Raw genomic sequence first — 18570 nt, forward strand, 5'->3', positions numbered from 1 at the left:
ATACCCAGAGTGAAGCATTTTGGTGGCAGCATCATGCTTTGGGTCTGTTTTTGTTCAGTTGGAACTGGGGCCTTAGTCAAGGTAGAGGGAATTATGAACAAATCCAAATACCAGACAATATTGGCACAAAACCTTCAGGCTTCTGCTAGAAAGTTGAACATGAAGAGGAACTTCATCTTTCAGCATGACAACGCCCCAAAGCATACATCCAAATCAACAAAAGAATGGCTTCACCAGAAGAAGATTAAAGTTTTGGAATGGCCCAGTCAGAGCCCAGACCTGAATCCAATCGAAAATCTGTGGGGTGATCTTAAGTGGGCTGTGCGCAAGAGATGCCCTCGCATTCTGACAGATTTAGAGTGTTTTTGCAAAGAAGAGGGGGCAAATCTTGCCAAGTCAAGATGTGCCATGCTGAAAAACTCATACCCAAAAAGACTGAGTGCTGTAATAAAATCAAAAGGTGCTTCAACAAAGTATTAGTTTAAGGGTGTGCACACTTATGCAACCATATTTTTTTAGTTTTTTATTTCTGCGTCCCTCCACCTAAAAGATTTTAGTTTGTTTTGCAATTGAGTTGTACAGTTTATAGGTTACATTAAAGGTGGAAAAAGTTCTGAAATTATTTATCTTTGTCTCATATTTTTACATCACAGAAACCTGACATTTTAACAGGGGTGTGTAGACTTTTATATCCACTGCATATATATATATATATATATATATATATATATATATATATATATATATATATATATATATATATATATATATATATATATATATATATATATATATATATATCTTTTTGTGAAGCAAAGGGACAGATATTTACAATGCTTGCTATATTTTGCAGCACCCTCTTGTGAAAACTAGAGTATTTACATGATGATTACAAATATTAGATGTTATGGGTTGTCACATATATAGCTGTATATATATATATATATATATATATATATATATATATATATATATATATATATATATATACCCCCATTAAGAGACTGATGTACATGCACCAAAATGTCACTATGAGTTGTTTGAAAAAAGTGTTAAAGTGTTTGCGCACAGACCTCAATCACTATAGAAAAATCAATTCTAAATAAAAATTGGAGATATTACACACACAAAGAAAATATAACAGTCTAGCATAGCAGCCTTGCTGCCTACTATTTTTATTTTATTTTTACCACTCCCCCCCCTCCTCTGAGTTCACAGGCACTTTGTTTTACTTTTATTTAGACTTATTGCTGACTTGTGAAAAGTGTTTGTGTGTGAATATAAATATATTGTATGTGGTGTGTTTATAAACAGCTTTAAAGTTTAGCTTTTCTACAGCTAAGTAAAGAGGTACAGAGTACTGTTCCAAATTTGCAGCTAATTGCCTACCTACACTGTAAGCTTGTATTTCTTTTCAACTTTTATGTTTGATTTGTTGGGGAAATTGCAAGAATTGACAGTTTGCTTTACAGTCACAGACACTTTCCTTTCTTACAAACATTGGTGTGAGGAAAAAGGGAATTTTTTATTTTATTTATTTGTTTAGTTTTTGCTTTCAAAAGGCTAAAAATAAAAGTATTTTTGCTTTTTATTTATTTTTTATTGAGGGGGCTTTGTTATTTTTTTTTTTAAATGCCAGAAAGACCAACAAATTATATGTTATTGTATCCATTTCAAAGCCATAGGACAAAAAGTGTTTTTGTTTTATTCTGGCTTTATTTATTTGTATTTATTTGTATTTATTTATTTATTTATTTATTTATTGTTGTGTTCATCTTGCAAAACTCTTAAAATATATTTTTGTTCATTTTTAAAACTCCACTAAACATATGAAAATTTGGTTTTTTAAAACACAAAAGCTCATAAAAAATATACTATCAATTTTGTACCTATTTATTTAAAAAAAATACACACAAGTGTTGTTGTTTTATCAGTTGCATTTTTATACATTATTTCCAAAACCCCAAAAAACTGACCCCAAAAAGTATGTATTTTGGGGGGTTATTTTACAAGTCAAACTGTTCACACCACAATGTTGCTGGCAAGAAAGCCCAAGCTAATGAAGCTGTAAGTTCATTAGCGTTTGCAATCAGCAGCGTGCAGACACCCTCATCAGGGCACAAGGCTTCAAAGAGCCATTCATCAGCATGAAGTGTTGTTCATGGATGACCCCTAAATCATTGCTCTAGTAGTAGATGCACTGATTGGACACAGCATGGGAGCATCGGTACTTTGCATTAGCAGACACAGACAGGGGGGAGAAAGGAGATAGGCAAGCCGTGGGGAAATCCTGCAAACAGCAGCACAATAAAAAAGCAGCCTGTCTCTCTCCTTTTCCTTAGATATATATTCAACACATATTTTTCCTCCCTCTTTGAGAAGGACGTATGAAAGTAGCTTTCCTGCTGAGAAGTGGCGGAGGATTATAAATATGTAGGCTGGTGGCTGCAGTGTTTAGAGGACGCTGGCTCTCCCCCCTTGGCTTGTGCTGGGGAGGAGCGTGGTAGGCTCTTGGGCTGAGGCAGCTAAGACAGGAGCTGCTGCTTCACGTGTGTGCCTGGCAGACGCACTGGTTTATGGTGCTGGTCTTAGCCGGGACAACTTCCTTCAGCCTCATCAGCAACAGATACACTAAATGGTGTGTGAGAAGAATGCACAGAAGGAAACAGAGAAGCTAAAAAGTGGACTGGTTGCTGTGTTTTGCACATTCTCTTGCTGGCTTTGCTAGAAGTTGCACCCCTTTCACTTCACTACCTTGTTTATGTTGATCTTGTGTTTGCCTCTGACATGCTGCATAGCTTGGGATACTCAGAGAGGGATGAACAACAGGAGAAGAGGTAAGTGGCCCCAGACGACCTCTTGTTTTACTTTACCTGAGTACAAGCCTTAATGGGGTACTTGTGCATGTTTATTATATGCACCTATCCCAATCTTTATAATACTGCAATGAGTTACCTAGGTTCAATATAATAATATGATAAAATATGTTCACTTGATTAAGATGAGTGATCCTGTATATATTGTTTACTTAAGTTTACACTTTACCGTTAGGATTTATATCAGGGATTGTAAATGTGTGTGTGTGTGTGTGTATATATATAGATAGATAGATATATATATATATATATATATTAGTGTGTGTGTATATATAAATATATATATATAATTTTTTTTTACCTTTATCTTCTTTGGATATTTTTTATTTTTTTCAAGTCTGGACCAAATTTTGATCTCCCTGTAATTCTGTAATGTGAAGTTCAACCTCTGGTTTCAGAGGTGGATGGTGGGGACAGATGGTGCCATTGATCTTTTTGACATTTCCAAAGCAAAGGGTAGGATTCATGCCAAAGGACCCCGGAGTCCCCAGACAAAGTTAAAAGAGGAGTGAGCCTTATGTTTTGGAGATATTACAAAGCTGGAGAAACCTGTAGCCTTTCCCACTATGTAACATGTGCACATCTGATGTTGTAGCAACTCTGACATGTGCACCTGCAGAATCATTGTTATATGTAACCAAGGACTATGTAACACTATCCTGACTTTCTTTTTATCTTATAGACATGTAATTTAGTGCAGTCCACAATCCCCATAATACAATCTAAAATACCTCAACAACCTTTTCATATTTAGTTGATTAATGAACTGAGTTAATACTTCTCTCCCCTAATTTATATACACAATTACTACTGTCATGTATGTATTCTTTATTCCCCATATCCTGTGTAAACACTGATATATCACATGTCACATCAGTAAATCTAATTAGATTTTACCCCAGAATTGCTCACATTTTACTCAGTGTAAATGTTCTTATTCACAGCTCACAAGAGGTTAAACTAGCTGTTAACTGGCTTTCCAGCCAATATCAGACTGCAAAGAGTGGATGTCAGCGTGTGATCATCCCGACCTTAACCCTGCTGGGAAGAGATGTGTCAATATCACCACCAGCTGCTGGGTTCCTGCCAGAAAGTTCATTTTCTTATATGTAGGACAAGGGGGATTTTACTGTGCATCCAGCCCTGACATCACTGCTTGATTTCTGTTAATTGCAGTAAAACACTGCTTATTTAAAAATAGTCGCTATTTTATAAACATTGTGCCAGTAGGATATGGTGGTGAAAGAGGCATGTTGCTTGTTTTTGTTAAGGAAAAAAAAAAGACAGGAAAATCAATGCATCAGTTTAAAAGCACATGCAGAGTTATTAAACCTTAACTTAACCTGCCATCATTATAGCAACTGTGATCATCACATTGATTAAGATCACGTTCTAGAAAGTCAGAAGCATGCATTTTAAATTTATAAATAAAGGAAATTGTTAGAAAACTATAGACATGCTATTTATGATCATGGAAGATTTTTTAATTATTGCCTTACATTTTTAGTTTTTTCTTTACTGCACATGATACAGTATTTTAAATATATTTTTTTTCTTCTTTGGATTCTATTAGTAGTAACTTCTCAGCAACACTAATAGTTGCTGATTTATTTTGGCAGCAGGTGAACAATTTTACTGTCAGATTGTACATTTTGCTTGTACCCCAAGGTAGCAGACTGCCCCCAGTTTTCACATTCTGGCTGATATTGTCACACACACACACATATGTAAAATTATTTCTAGCTATACAGTTCTAAATCTGTTCCCAAGGCTACTGTTCTAACTTGTATGTGGAACATATGCCAGAGATTTGGAAGCACTGAAAGAATCCAGTGGGTGGGCTTTCATTTTTGGTCTTGAAAATACAGTTCTATTTGTACTTAGCTTTTCTGCAGCTAGTATGAAGTCATAAACCAGGATTTGATAACTTTTTGAAGTACTTTCTCACATTATCAGCACTCACATATTTTTAGGCATCTGAATATCAGAATATCATATAAAATATAAGTTTCTTATCCACTTGTCAGTCTAATAACTTTTTTTTTTTTTTTTAATAGAATTTAAATATCAAAATACAGAAGTTAATGGCACATGAAGTCAATTTTATCTGAAAATGTAAATTAAATATACTTTAAGCGCTTTCTTTTACTCATAATTATTCCTTTGCACACACTAAGAGCGTTAATGGCCTATAAGTGTCATTTAGTCCTATCACTCTCTCTATAGACATTATATTCGCATTTACATTTTTTTTTAATACTTTTCATTTTACAACTGCGCATGTTGATATTGTGGAGGAAAAACTATACAAACTCTTTGAATTAAACTAATGTCAAGCTTCATTATATTCTCACTTATCACCATACATATTTCTAGACTTCAGTCAGCTGCCAAATAACAGGCTCAAAATGTTTTAACTTCATTAAAGCTTATAGTTTTATAAGCTTATGATATCATTTTAATTTGTATTTAACATATTATAGAAAAAGATGAATATAAAATGTCTTATGTATTAACAAAACTAATTTATTATAATTTTTTTGTGAAACATAAAATAATACTAGATTTAACTATAACTGGAACAGGCCTGCATATTGGTTCACAATCAATAAAACATACATTTCTTGAAAGTGTGTGTGTGTGTGTGTATATATATATATATATATATATATATATATATATATATATATATATATATATATATATATATATATATATATATATATATATATATATATATATATATATATATATAATATAGACTAAAAATACCACAGGACAAATTATAAAATTGAAACACTTTGCACAGAATACTTTTTTAAAGTTCGGGCTTGTACTTTAGTTAAGCCCCGCAGAGCTGTGGGTAATTATATCTCATAGTAGTAGCATAATATATCACAGAGACCAGATGATTGAACTTCACATTCAAGTTTTTTTTTTTTTCTTTTCTTCTTCTTGAAAAATGTTCATTTGGAAGATGAAACTCAGATCTTTCTGGCAGACCATTAAAAGATAAGAACTGTAAATAAACTTCAAATGAGAGTATTTTTGCATTGATTTATTGTTGTATACACAGTTTCATTCATTTTAATCACATTTATCTTTGGTATTTTGTATAATTAATATGATTACAGAAAATAAAAAAAAAATGTAAAAATGCTTTTTAATTAAGAAATCCATTAAGCATAATAGTAATTGCTTGTGCTTAATTTATTTTAAACACAATGAAAATGTCCATGTTTGGGAAAAGAATAGAAAAGATAAATTTACAACTCACACATGAAGACATTTCATATGTTTATTCTTGGCAACTTATTTACATTGGATTTTTTTTATGAGAACTTTGTAGCACTGAAAAGTTTTGAAAAATATATAGTTAATTATACTAAATGTTATTGGCTTAATATAAAAGAAGAACTGTATTCTTGATTGCTTCTAAAGACTTTTGGTAACCTATTAATTGAAATTAATTACTTAGTTATGGTAGATGACATTTACTTAAAATGTGTACTTAAAACCACTTAGGTGCAGAAGGGTCAGTTGTAGTAATCTATAGTGTAACAGTTATATATAAAGTTTAACATTTCACTTTGAAAGTTTTTATAATTATTTCTTTGTACGCCATTGATATATTTATTTATGGTTTCTACGTTCATATTCTTGCTCACTTGTGTCCATTTTATTTCCAGCCAGCTCAACTTACATTTTAAGAACAAAGCATTACCATTTTATTCTAACATACACCATATAATGAGTGCTTTAGGAATACTTTGCTTAAAAACATATTTTCTTGGTTCGAAAATTGATTAATTGACGTGTCTTATAAAGTCTGATTTATTTCATGCTTTTTCATACCAAGCATTATGAAGCTCTACTTGCAATTGAGATTAATGTTTCAGAGCATAGAAGTGCTTTAGAGTGCTGCATACATTTTCTGTGCCGTTGTAATCAATTTTAGATACAAGCATTCCACAATGGATCAGTCTGCATCCAAACCTGCCTTATTATGTAGAATTAACTTGCTTGGTGATTGATAGCAATATTTCTCCATCTTGAGAAGCCATTTGTTTTGTTGCAAGTGTTATAGTATCTCTGAATTCTAGTGTTGATTCTCAAGACCCTAATTGCATTTATGTGAGGCCTTGATTTGTGACACATTGGAAATATACTTAAAACCCAAACGTCTCATTTCCTTTCCTTACTTACCATGAAAGTGCATGGGAATATTATTGATGATTTAAAACACGAGAGTTTAGAAAGAAAAATTCATGTCTATTTGAAAGTGCTACCAGTAGATTAGTACCCAGGAAAAATATAGTCTAATGGGTGTTTGTTTACATGCATGAGTATAATAGATAGATAGAGGTTATATAATATTAAGTAAAGTGATGATATAGCAACATTAAAATGCCATAATCTTTCATATTTTTTCTTAATTATATTTGCAGTTTATTTAATCTAAAACTCATTTTTTGTTATGCTTTCAAGGTCCTTAGTTTCATCTTCTGTGTTTTGAATTATTTAGATATTCTTTAGCTACTCATGTTCTTTCTGACATATGAGGATGCTGCTCTTTGATATAATCTTAGCTTTTTTTTTATAATATAATCATTGTCCTCCTTGATAGTGTTGTATGAAGTTATTTTGCTGGATCTAGAAAGTATTTATTATATTATAAAAGAGCCTTTGTAGTACGTGGGAAGCTTTATTTGATAGCTACTATCTGTATGGCTATTTAAATACCTTCCCAACAATGGGTGTCTACAGAATGCTTCAATTTAAAAAAAAATGACAAGCACAGATCATTTTGGCATAACAATATAAATCTACTACTTTATATGCTTTCAGTTATAGGCAGTTACATTTAATTCTGATACACTGTTTAACTGCACCAGTCACTCACATGGAAATACATATTACTTTTGGTAAATACGTAAACTATAATTTCAAAGTACATTTTAGTTGGTGAGATTTGATGTTTTGGGCCAAACAATAGCAATAGACACGTCCTGAATAAAAATTGTGCCATATTTCTTATTATACAGTGTCTCCAGCTGTATTGAAGTGCTATTTCACTGTATAGTTAAATTCTGTATTGGGTATATTCAAAACAAAACCCAAATCTTTGATAGACATGTTTTACCTTTTCCAAACCAGTGCTTTCAAGTATAGATTGTTTAATCATATTCTACAATGCAATCAAGTCTCAGACTTAGTATGTATTCTACATTACTCTAACTTGCTCATCACCCATATCTTATGATTATTAATCCAACATCTTTAGTTGTTTTTTTTTTTATTATTATTTACTTAATTTGTATCTAAGGGTCAAGCTGTATAGTTGTTGACCACGTTCTCATTGTTTGCCGCATGATTATCAAAATGTAATATAAAGATTAATGTAAACCCAGACACTTTCTTATCTCTTTTCAGCATTAAATACAAATCCTTAATGTACCATTGCCTATTTAAACTACTCTTTCAGAAAGCAAAACTTTATTTCTATTACCTTGGTATAATTGTCCAAACTGCTACTACTATGGTTAAAGTCTTCCTTCTGTTTATAAATTTAAAGTCAGAAATATATAGTAGAGCTTTAGCAATATACATCTTTTTTAGAGATGCAGAGATAATAAAGGTCCCGGTTTTAGAAGGAAGCAATTTTTTTTTCTTTTCTTATAATTCTAAAATGTATTGTTTTCACATAATTCATATATTGGGTTTTATTATACTATGGTTTATTACAGATACCCCTCTCCAATACTATAGCTTGTCTTCTTTATAGATTATATCTTCCAAGTTCAGAGGGATATTACACACACAAATAATGATTAGAATATGCTACAAATGTGTATACAGCACTTTTTCCACAATTCCAGATAGCATCTAATTTCAAAAATCTAGAATTACTTGAATATCATGTAGAGGGTGATGTGGTAATCTGATGTGCGCATGTTTAACATTTTTTTTCATAACTGCTGACTTAAAGATTTGATCTACTTTTAAATATTTACTAAAGACACCTGAACAGTTTTTTTTTTTCCTTAGCGTATGATGATCTAAGCCTGACTAAAAAGCAGTCCTTTAATGCCGTTTAACATTTTGTTGTGGAGGTATAATTTATTGAGGTAACTGAACTCTTCCCTTCTAAACCATAACCTAAAAAAATATTAGAATCTTCTTTTAGCACAAGTGATTATGGCTTTACCCAGCTTGCCTTAAGCCTAGCTGCCCCCAGTTAAGAGCAGCAACCGTTTGCATACATCCCAACCTTGCAGGGGTTTATTGTTCCTACCCTACATTCTGACCAATATGAATATGTTCCCTAAAAATCCTCTTGTGTAAAATGTCTGCTGGCTACACATTTCATTTGACTAAGTAGTGGAAATTTATTTTTGCTGATTTCAAGTACAGTGGATAATCGTTAGAAATCAAGTCCAGTATTGAACGTAATTAGAATGCTGGGGTAGAATAATAATCATACCATTAATACAGTCATTTTATTTCTCCTAAAAAGCTTGCTGTTGTTGTAGTTCTGTTTATAAACCTAATGGGGAAAAAGCCATGTAATTTCTAATTTAAAGGCAAATGACATGTGGTATGAAAAGGATAGGATTTTTGTCCTCTTAAAGATGTATCAGGAAAGAGTACTGTAGCTACTGAAAGACAGAGTAGAGATCTATTGTCTGCATGGGAAATCACTTTTACAAAGGACAATGTGTCATCTCTACTGCAAGAAAACACTCTGAAAGTTGTCGTATATTGGATTTTGAGTAATATCATTTAAAGGTGATAATACCTTAATAGCTGTGTTATTAATAGATCATTCTGTCCCAGGCTCCCCATATATAGCCTGGTGACATTTTCAACATCATACTCTGTTATTTACTGTTCTATACAGTCCCATTAATCATTATACAATGACCTAAATTGATCTTAGTTTTATGAAACTAGTTTATCTTTTGTGTCTATATGCGTGCACAAGCATGCCAGAGCTAGAACGCTAGTTAATTAAGAAATCTTCTAAAAAAATATTTGATTCTATTTTTAGAATATATTTTTCTAGAGCCTTCTTGTACAAATCACAAAGGAAATATGTGCATGTTTATGTTTTGTACCTTCAATATAAAAAGACGACTATAGATCTAATTTCAATACATAATTTATATATATATATATATATATATATATGTGTGTGTGTGTATATATATATATATATATATATATATATATATATATACACACACACGTGTATGTATGTGCTTGTGTGCATGGAAAGCAAATCTGCTCTCCTCCTTCAGTCAAAATATATATTTTTATGTTTAGCGATATGCTGCTGAATAGACATCCCCTGCATGTATATTAATATAATCTTTCTTTTTCAATTTTATAATTTTCAGGAAATAATGTCCACAATAATATTAGTTGTCTTGCATAATTGTTTATCTTGCTGAATAGAACTCTGGACTGTTAGTTTGTCTTGGTTTTCTTTTAGAAATATATGTTATTTTCAGACTTGCTAGACAAGCACATGGGGCTTTATTTTTTTTTTTCTCCAACTGTGAAAGAGTTAAGTGGATTTTGCCTTTCTCATTTACTTGGCAGCTTACCACCTATCTTACCATTTTCTCCTGAGCATCTTTTTTCCTATACCCCCTGAGTATCCCAGTAGTCTGCCTGCTATATACATTTTTAGTATTTCTGCCATCCTTCTCAGCCACTGCTCTTATTCATGAACAGAGGAACAGCAATAGCAGAAGAGGGAAGGCCGGTAGCTGCTTTGCGACTCCCTTTTCTGGTATGGAGATTTTTAAGTATCTTTACTTGCTGTGTTTCAGAAAGAATATTTAACATATTATGGTTTCATTTTGTCAAAAGTTTGCCTTGTGGAATCAATTATGTATTTGTTTGCGTACTGTTATTCTCTTAGCACAGTTCTTCAAATTACTAGAAAACCTAGTCTTTAAATGCTACAACAGTCTACAAAGTTTCCTTTTTTTGAGTATAGAGGTATCCGAATATTACATTTTGACTACTTCGAAGGACTTCAAGCTTGCATAGCAAGGCTGTATTTAGTGCCCCTAAAAAGTCAAACAATTTGTTTGAATTCATGATTTCATTGAAAAAGAGAAATATATATATATATATATATATATATATATATATATATATATATATATATTTATATATATATATTATAATTTTTATATAATGCATACGTTGCTTTGAAATTATTCCTGAATTATTTGTGTATTTTTAAGAAGTGAATCATATTTTGTAGCGGTTTCTTCTCTTGAGAATAATATGCACTAGTCGACAACCTGCAATACCTTTAAGGAGATGTTGAACAATATAAACGAGAGATTAGACTGTCTCATAAATCTATCCACTGTCCTGCAAGTTTTCCTTCATTTTACTTAGTTTATAGGGCGGGCGACGATGCTTAAATAACATACTATACCTTTTAGAACTGATAAGTGTGAGATTAAAACCACTTAAAGTTGGCACAGTTTTAAATTGGCCTTTCCTAGTCAACTTTTAGAATGTATTGTATCACTTAGTAAGAAATTTAAACATTACTGCAAATTAACTTTGTGAATTTATTTTGTACTAGAAAAGAAAAAATAATTACAGCTTTGTATTTCCAAAAGTAACCTTTATAGGTTGCTATTAGAAAAGAAACATGCCCACTTCTTTAAAATGTGTACTTTTGATGTTTTTGATCATTACCTTTAACTAGTACTTTGTGGCTGTTATAAAAATATTTAAGCCTTTTTATCTTGTTCTTCATTTTTCATTTCTGTTGCAAATAAGCGTACATTTAAAAGCACTATATTTTAAATAGAGTAAAATGTATTTATTTGAAGGTGTTGAATATATAGTTACTTTTTTTTAATCTATTTTTATTTATTTATTTGATCAGTGTATAGTTGTAATAGTTGCATGCATTAAGCAGTAGTCTGTAACAGGTCAATACTTTTTTTTTTTTTTATACTTTGTATCTCTGTGATGCTGGCTAAGCATTGTTGTACATAGCAACTTAATTTAAAAAGTATTTATTTAAACCTTTGGTATGATTGATTACATAATTCTGAATACCAATAATAATAATAATAAAAAAAAATGTTGGTGAAGCTGCCTTAAGATACCCACAGTAGAAAAAAAAAAAAGATGGATTTAATTATCACCACTTCAAACATGTATGCTGCACAGCTGGATGTAAAAGTCTGTTCACAGATTCAAAGGCATAAGCATTTATTGAACAGTTTGAATTGACTTGCTATTTTTACGCTATTCCAAAAGTACAGGTATCCAGGATAGGAATTTTGTATCTATTACTATCAAGTCTTATGTGCAACATATTAATATTATAGAAACAGTACAAAATGTTCACCTCAAAGAATGTTTCAATAATAAGTTGTATCTTCTACACTCAGTTATACCAATAAAATACAAGATAAATAATGTATGTATTACATTTATAACTATATATACAGTGATTATGGAAAGTGCAGATCTATGGGAAAAAGGGATTATGTGTTGCAGAGCTCAAAGGGTTTTACGTCTGACTGCTATCCTTTAAAGTTATTCTACATAAAGTCTTAAAAAAAGGGTTTATGGCCCCTCAGTGTTCTGGCTGGCACCTACATTTGATGTAAATATGTCATGCTCTGATTTATTTTTTCAAGAGTTGACTTGGGTACTATTACTTGTCCTGAGACCCTTTCATTTCTTCCTGACATTGAATAAGGAAGATGGTGGAGACAAAGATAGTGTTAAGTGGAAAGAGACATGATCATTCAAATATATCAGTACCATTGGTTCCACCTTTAAAATACTTATAAAATAGCTGACCTACTTTTGTTTTAAGAAAGACAAAATAAGAACATTGTTTAAAGGAGTGTTCTTGTCATACATGACACCTGCTAAACAGTTTCCTAGCTTTAAAAAGGTCCATTCATATGTTTTACATTTCAATATAAATGACATAGATCCATTAAATAGTACAGTCCACATACATCACATTACTTATGTCAGTCTATTGTGCTATAATATTTTGTAGTTATGTTTATGTTTGGAAATTTTTGAACGTGGTAAAAAAAACCAAAAAAAAAAACCTCCAATATTAATTTTTTGGTGTTATCTTAACGAGAATATCTAATTATTTCATTGCAACATGTTTTCTTTTGTAAAATGCTTAATTGAAAAGCTATTGTTATGAGCTTTTTAGGATCATTTTGCATAGTCTGATAGGCTGTGTGCATGCGCATCAGCCAGTTATGCATAATCCGAGTACTGGTGATGCCACAGAAATCTACATGTACTTGGCTTATTGGTTTACGCATGGCAGGTCGCATGCACAAGAACAATGATCACAAAAATGCTTCCAATGGAATTTTAATCATACTGCTGTGTATTTTATATTCACATTTATATCCTTAAAATAAAAAAATATATTGGGGGTTGGAATAGATGGGTTCTCAAGGTTTGTTTGTTTTGGACTGCATAAATCAGATGATAAAAACAAATTTACAATTTATTGTTGGTTTTCTCTTCGTTGGTATAATTTGAATAGGAGGTCTGTGTATCTCTAGGTGTGTGTGATTTATATATATATATAAAATCAAAATATTTATTTAACTCACTAATTATTTTGTAAGATACGGTCTGTTGGCAACCAAATAAATGGCAGCAGACATAGTATCTTTGTCTTTAATCGTATGGTAGAGATTAATAGAAGATTTCTTTCATACAGATTTCACCCATGAGATCAATAATTACTATTAAATGAATGCCTTTAAAAAAATGTCCTTCTTGAACATGTCAAATAAGGTGATACATGCATCAATAATTTGCTCATCTTTGCCCTCGTCTCTCCTTCAGTGCATCATTCTTTTGCTTTTTGTCTTCGTAAAAAGCATTGATGTGTATTCCAGGTTCTTGTATCATTAGCGAAAACAAAAGAGTCAATAAAATGTGCAGCTCAATAGCATTTAATATAACTATAAAATGTAGTTTTCTCAAGACAGAATCTTTGCTGGAATGAGACAAGTGTCAAATAGCAACCTGGAACATATTATGTTGAGCTTACAATTAATTTTCTTTTTCAAGTGTGGTTCCTCAATTTCAGGATGCTAGAATAATGATTTAGCATGCTTTTCTGTGTGCCAAAAAAGAATAATTAAGTAAGAGAAATTCACAATTTGGCTCATTTTCACACAACACGAAATTTAAAGATCTATTTAACAAGTACAGTTGTTTTTTTGTTGTTTTTTTGTTTCTTTTTTCCCTGACGACTTGTCAAAGAAACCTCACAGCCTGCCACATAATTTGGCATAATCGTGAAGCATTGTTCCATTGTTACAGAAAAGGAATAATAAAGTGAGGTTTTAAGTAAAAAAAAAAAATTATGTAGGGAAGTTTATTTATAACTGAAAAATGATACTGTCATTAAGACTCCATCCAAGTCAACATAAATTGCAAACTGCCCCACAATATTTTTTTTTTTTATCATTTTTTATTGAGATTTTGGGAATACATAAAATAGACAACCATAATATGTCCATTAACATCGAGAGCAAAAACATATATAATTAAAAGAAGAGAAAAAAACATTTTTTACAAATCAGACTGAGATAAAAAGTAAGCCGCTAAACATCAGATTTGTAAACATACCACTGTAACAGGTAAATGCACAAGTGTCCTTATACAACTATGTAACAAAATCCCTTTTGGATGTAAATTAGGACAAACAGTAGTAAAAAGAAAAAAAAATGGCTTGCAACAATAATTAATTAAGATAGATATAGCCTAGACAACAGTTTTGTAAATACTCTTACACCGAAAAAAATGTCTAGGAACTCAGGCTTGTTCACAGACAATCCAAATCAGTCATAAATGAACATTATACCATGAAATCTCATTTTTTTTGTTTTGATTAATAATGTAATACCTCTCAATACTAAAAAAATAAAATAAAATTTGAGACTGGAGAGGATCTCAATTAACATATATGGCCACTTTTGGACCTTTAATAACATATAATTAAACATTAGAGTACAAGGTGTGAGTAATTTTTTAATGGAAATAGGTGGAGGAGGTTCAAGAAATAAAAATAAGAGTATGAGTAATTCCCCCTAGATTATAATAGGTATAGTAAAGGGTTGTCTCCACTCAAAAGACCTGAGTCTCTCTTGGGCCTCCTGAGGGCTTAAATATTCTGTATTGGGGAAAGTAAGGGGTATGAGACCCCAGACACCCAAGGGACCTCTTTCTATGGCTGCATGGAGGAGACATATGTGCATTATTCAGTTATGGGGCGGGCGTGAAAACATAAATATCCTGTAAATGTGTCACTATAATATGTGACCATGGAAAGCAGCTTATCAATAATTTAAGGATTAAGTGAGTGGCAATGTTAAGAAACACCTTCAGGTCATTGGTATAATGTGAGTCACAGTGTAACAAAGCTCTATACTATACAAAACTTTAAGCCCCTCTGACGCTTGGACATGTCTGGTAGTTCAATATTGTATGCCAAACTGGTAGAGTACACAAATCCACCTTCTGGATATTTATTAACAGTAGCTGGGTAATTTACAGAAGGTACATTTAGGTTATCTAGGTGGGTGAAATCTAAAACAGTACCATTTGTCTCGATACAGAGTGCAGGCTCGGGTATAGACATTTGCAGCTTAGCCAACGCCAGTTTTGCCTGCCATGGAGCATTGTGCAGTGGAGTGTTCAGAGCAAGTCCCTGAAATCCTCTGCATAGGGGGAAGGCCGCAAAAATCATGATGGGAGGCTGTAATATGTGCACGTTTGTACTCGCTATGATGGCGACACAACACCCACCTGAAAGTTCCACGAAGAAGGCTGGCGGATCGATCAAGTAAAAAGCATGGCTGTACTGGGGGCTTAGTACAATAACAGGGTACTAAGTCTTAACTACCCAACCTGCCTGCTGCTTACCCCAACTAACTGCCGGGTAGGTTGAAATACCTCTAAGGACGGTCGGGTCGTGCCGCAGTGAGGTCTCTAGGCTAGGCTGGTCATAGCGGTTCATCCAAACCTGTGTCCCCGCTGCAGGTGGAAATACTCTCCCTGAATGACTGGAGTGTGCTGTGAGCCAGCGTGCAGGGGTAGGGTGATACACCACCAGGGCTTGACTGGGTGACAGATCACACGCTGGGGAGAGCCCCTCCATGTTGAGGTTAGACCGTTGAGTGTGGAAAGGTAAAGATTTTGTGGAGTGCTTGAGCATAGTGATTTTCAGAAAATTTGCTTCCTCCACAGCTACTGAACCTTCACCACCTCCAGGAGGGTTAGCCTGCTGATTCTGAATTGGTCTCAGATCTGTAGGCTGTATTGGCCACGCCGTGACTGTATCAGACTGTGTAGTCTCATCAACTCTTAGTAGCAATTCTGGATGCTTTGTCGGTGATCTGCAAGCGTTTCTTAGGTCAGTAAACTTGTGATCCATCAGCTGTTCAAATGCATCTAGTTGGGCTCTAAGTGAAGTGTAAAACTCCTCCATCTTGGTATTGTTAGGTTGCTGCGCACTCAGGCACAGTTAGTTTGGGGACAATGTAGAGGCTACAAGTATAGGGGAAGGCCTCTAAAGATATCGTCCGGTACTGAGGGCTATTACGCCTCGTCACAGTCCAAAACCCTATATGTCTCAGATCAGGACGCCAACAGCTACACTTCCTCACTATTTTAAAAGAGTATATCTACTTCTGATTCCCAGAAATAGTGAGTTTATCAAGAGAGCTGGAGGAGCTAAAGCTCAGTGCGACCACTAAGATGGCCGCCGCCCAGAAGTCCCCCCCCCCCATAATAATTTTTTATGTGTTCAAGTGTATGGATTTTAGATTTTTATTTTTTTGTAGACTTTTAAGTACACTATTACAGGCACACATTGGAAAAAAAAATATATTATTATAAGCATTGCCTGATTATCCATATAAGACCTATTCTGGGAGTAGCTGATTTTTTTTTTTTTTTTAAATTCATCAGTATATGTTGTAGTTTTACCTCCATGTTTTTTTCAATCATAATTTATGTTATGAAGAGAAGGTAAGTTATGTATCCATCAATTTTTGTCCTTTCCACCTTTTATTTTTTTATCAGTATCTACACTAATGTGCACTTGGTCATACTTTTACTTTTTTATGCTTTTGTTTTCTGATATCAAGAATGATGCACACTCATAAATGTGTTGGAAAATCACTTCAAAGTTCAGATACTTAAAAAAAAAGTATTTGTTTTTTAGTATCTGTGACAGGGTTTGACCAATTTTGACCAATTTTAGGACCTATGAAACCATTGCTCATAGAACTTTACTTATTTTCTCCACTTTTTAAAATACACTACAAAATACCTTCATCTTCCACTATCCCTAATTAAAATATAATGCAAACCCATGATTATGAATTAAATTATTTAAGTAAACAAGTATACAATTATATTAGGGGCAAAGCTATAGTGTAAATATCCCATTTTCTTAGACCTAAAACAATTATATTAAAAAGCACAATTTTATAAGATTAAAAAAGTAGTACTATGTATGGTATTTCTCTACCATTTTGCAACTTCCTTACTCTGCTAATGTGGCTTTTCCAAGCTAGATGGATGTAATAAAAGTTAAAGGACCAGTCAATACAGTAGAAGATTTACATAGTCAACAAATGTCTGATAACAAGACAATGCAATAGCACTTAGTTTGAACTTCATATACGTAGCAGATTTTTTTTCTCCCACTGCATCATGTGACAGCTATCAGCCAATCACAAATGCATATACGTATATTCTGTGAATTCTTGCACATGCTCAATAGTAGCTGGTGACTCAAAAAGTGTAAATATAAAAAGAATGTGCACATTTTATTAATGGAAGTAAATTGGAAGTTTAAAATTGCTGCTCTATCTGAATCATGAAAGTTTAATTTTGACTTGAGTGTCCCTTTTTAAGGATAACATTTATAAAAAAGTTGATACTAGCCTTATTTTAGATAATATTTAGAAACGATTTAAATGGTCAAATCAAACGTATTACTTTGTATAGCAATATGAACTGAAATTTTAAATAACTTGAGAATTTTTATTTATATGAAACCTTTGAAAATATATATTATTGGTCGTTTTTTCTTTTCAGATGTCACTATTAAAACAGTCTAAAATATAAAAACACAACAATGATGGATGTTTCAGTAATGTTAAATTACTATGGAGCAGATTGTTTACCTCACCTACCAGAGAGTGAAGCAACAATTGCTTTCCAAAACAAATTGGCGATCCCCCGCCTGCTTCTCATGCTTTACTTAGCATAGCAATGAAGAAACCGGCTTCCTCCAATCGTGGCGTGGCCTCACGAGATGGACGCTCTGGGGTGCACGCCATAATTGAAGGAAGCCGGTTTCGTCATTGCTGATGTAAGTACAGAGGAGCTGCGGGCAGGGGATCGCCGGTCCAGCTTTGCTGCAGAAAAAGGTATTTTTAAAAAAAGCACTGCAATGTAAAGTTTCATGAATGAAAGTGCCCCATGTTTTTAATAGTATTTTTTAAATCCGGGCACTGATTCATGAAAGGTTACATTCCCTTTAAGTTCTGCAGAAACTAATGATTAGTAGAATTCTGGTGTGTAAATGAAACTATCAAAAGGTATTGAATTGAACTGATACAAATAGCAGAGA

At 32.8% G+C, this 18570-nt stretch overlaps 1 protein-coding gene across 1 annotated transcript in view; it reads left to right on the top strand.

Annotated features, from left to right (window-relative positions):
* Positions 1-2592: 2592 nt before the first annotated feature.
* The window catches only part of LOC128647460 (teneurin-3-like), a 708055-nt gene continuing 692077 nt past the window's right edge, over positions 2593-18570 (top strand). The window contains exon 1 of the mRNA XM_053700247.1: positions 2593-2837. The gene's annotated coding sequence lies outside the window, so the exon portion shown is untranslated. The remainder of the gene's footprint in view (positions 2838-18570) is intronic.

This window comes from Bombina bombina, chromosome 2, assembly GCF_027579735.1.
Source record: "Bombina bombina isolate aBomBom1 chromosome 2, aBomBom1.pri, whole genome shotgun sequence".
NCBI classification, from domain to species: domain Eukaryota; kingdom Metazoa; phylum Chordata; class Amphibia; order Anura; family Bombinatoridae; genus Bombina; species Bombina bombina.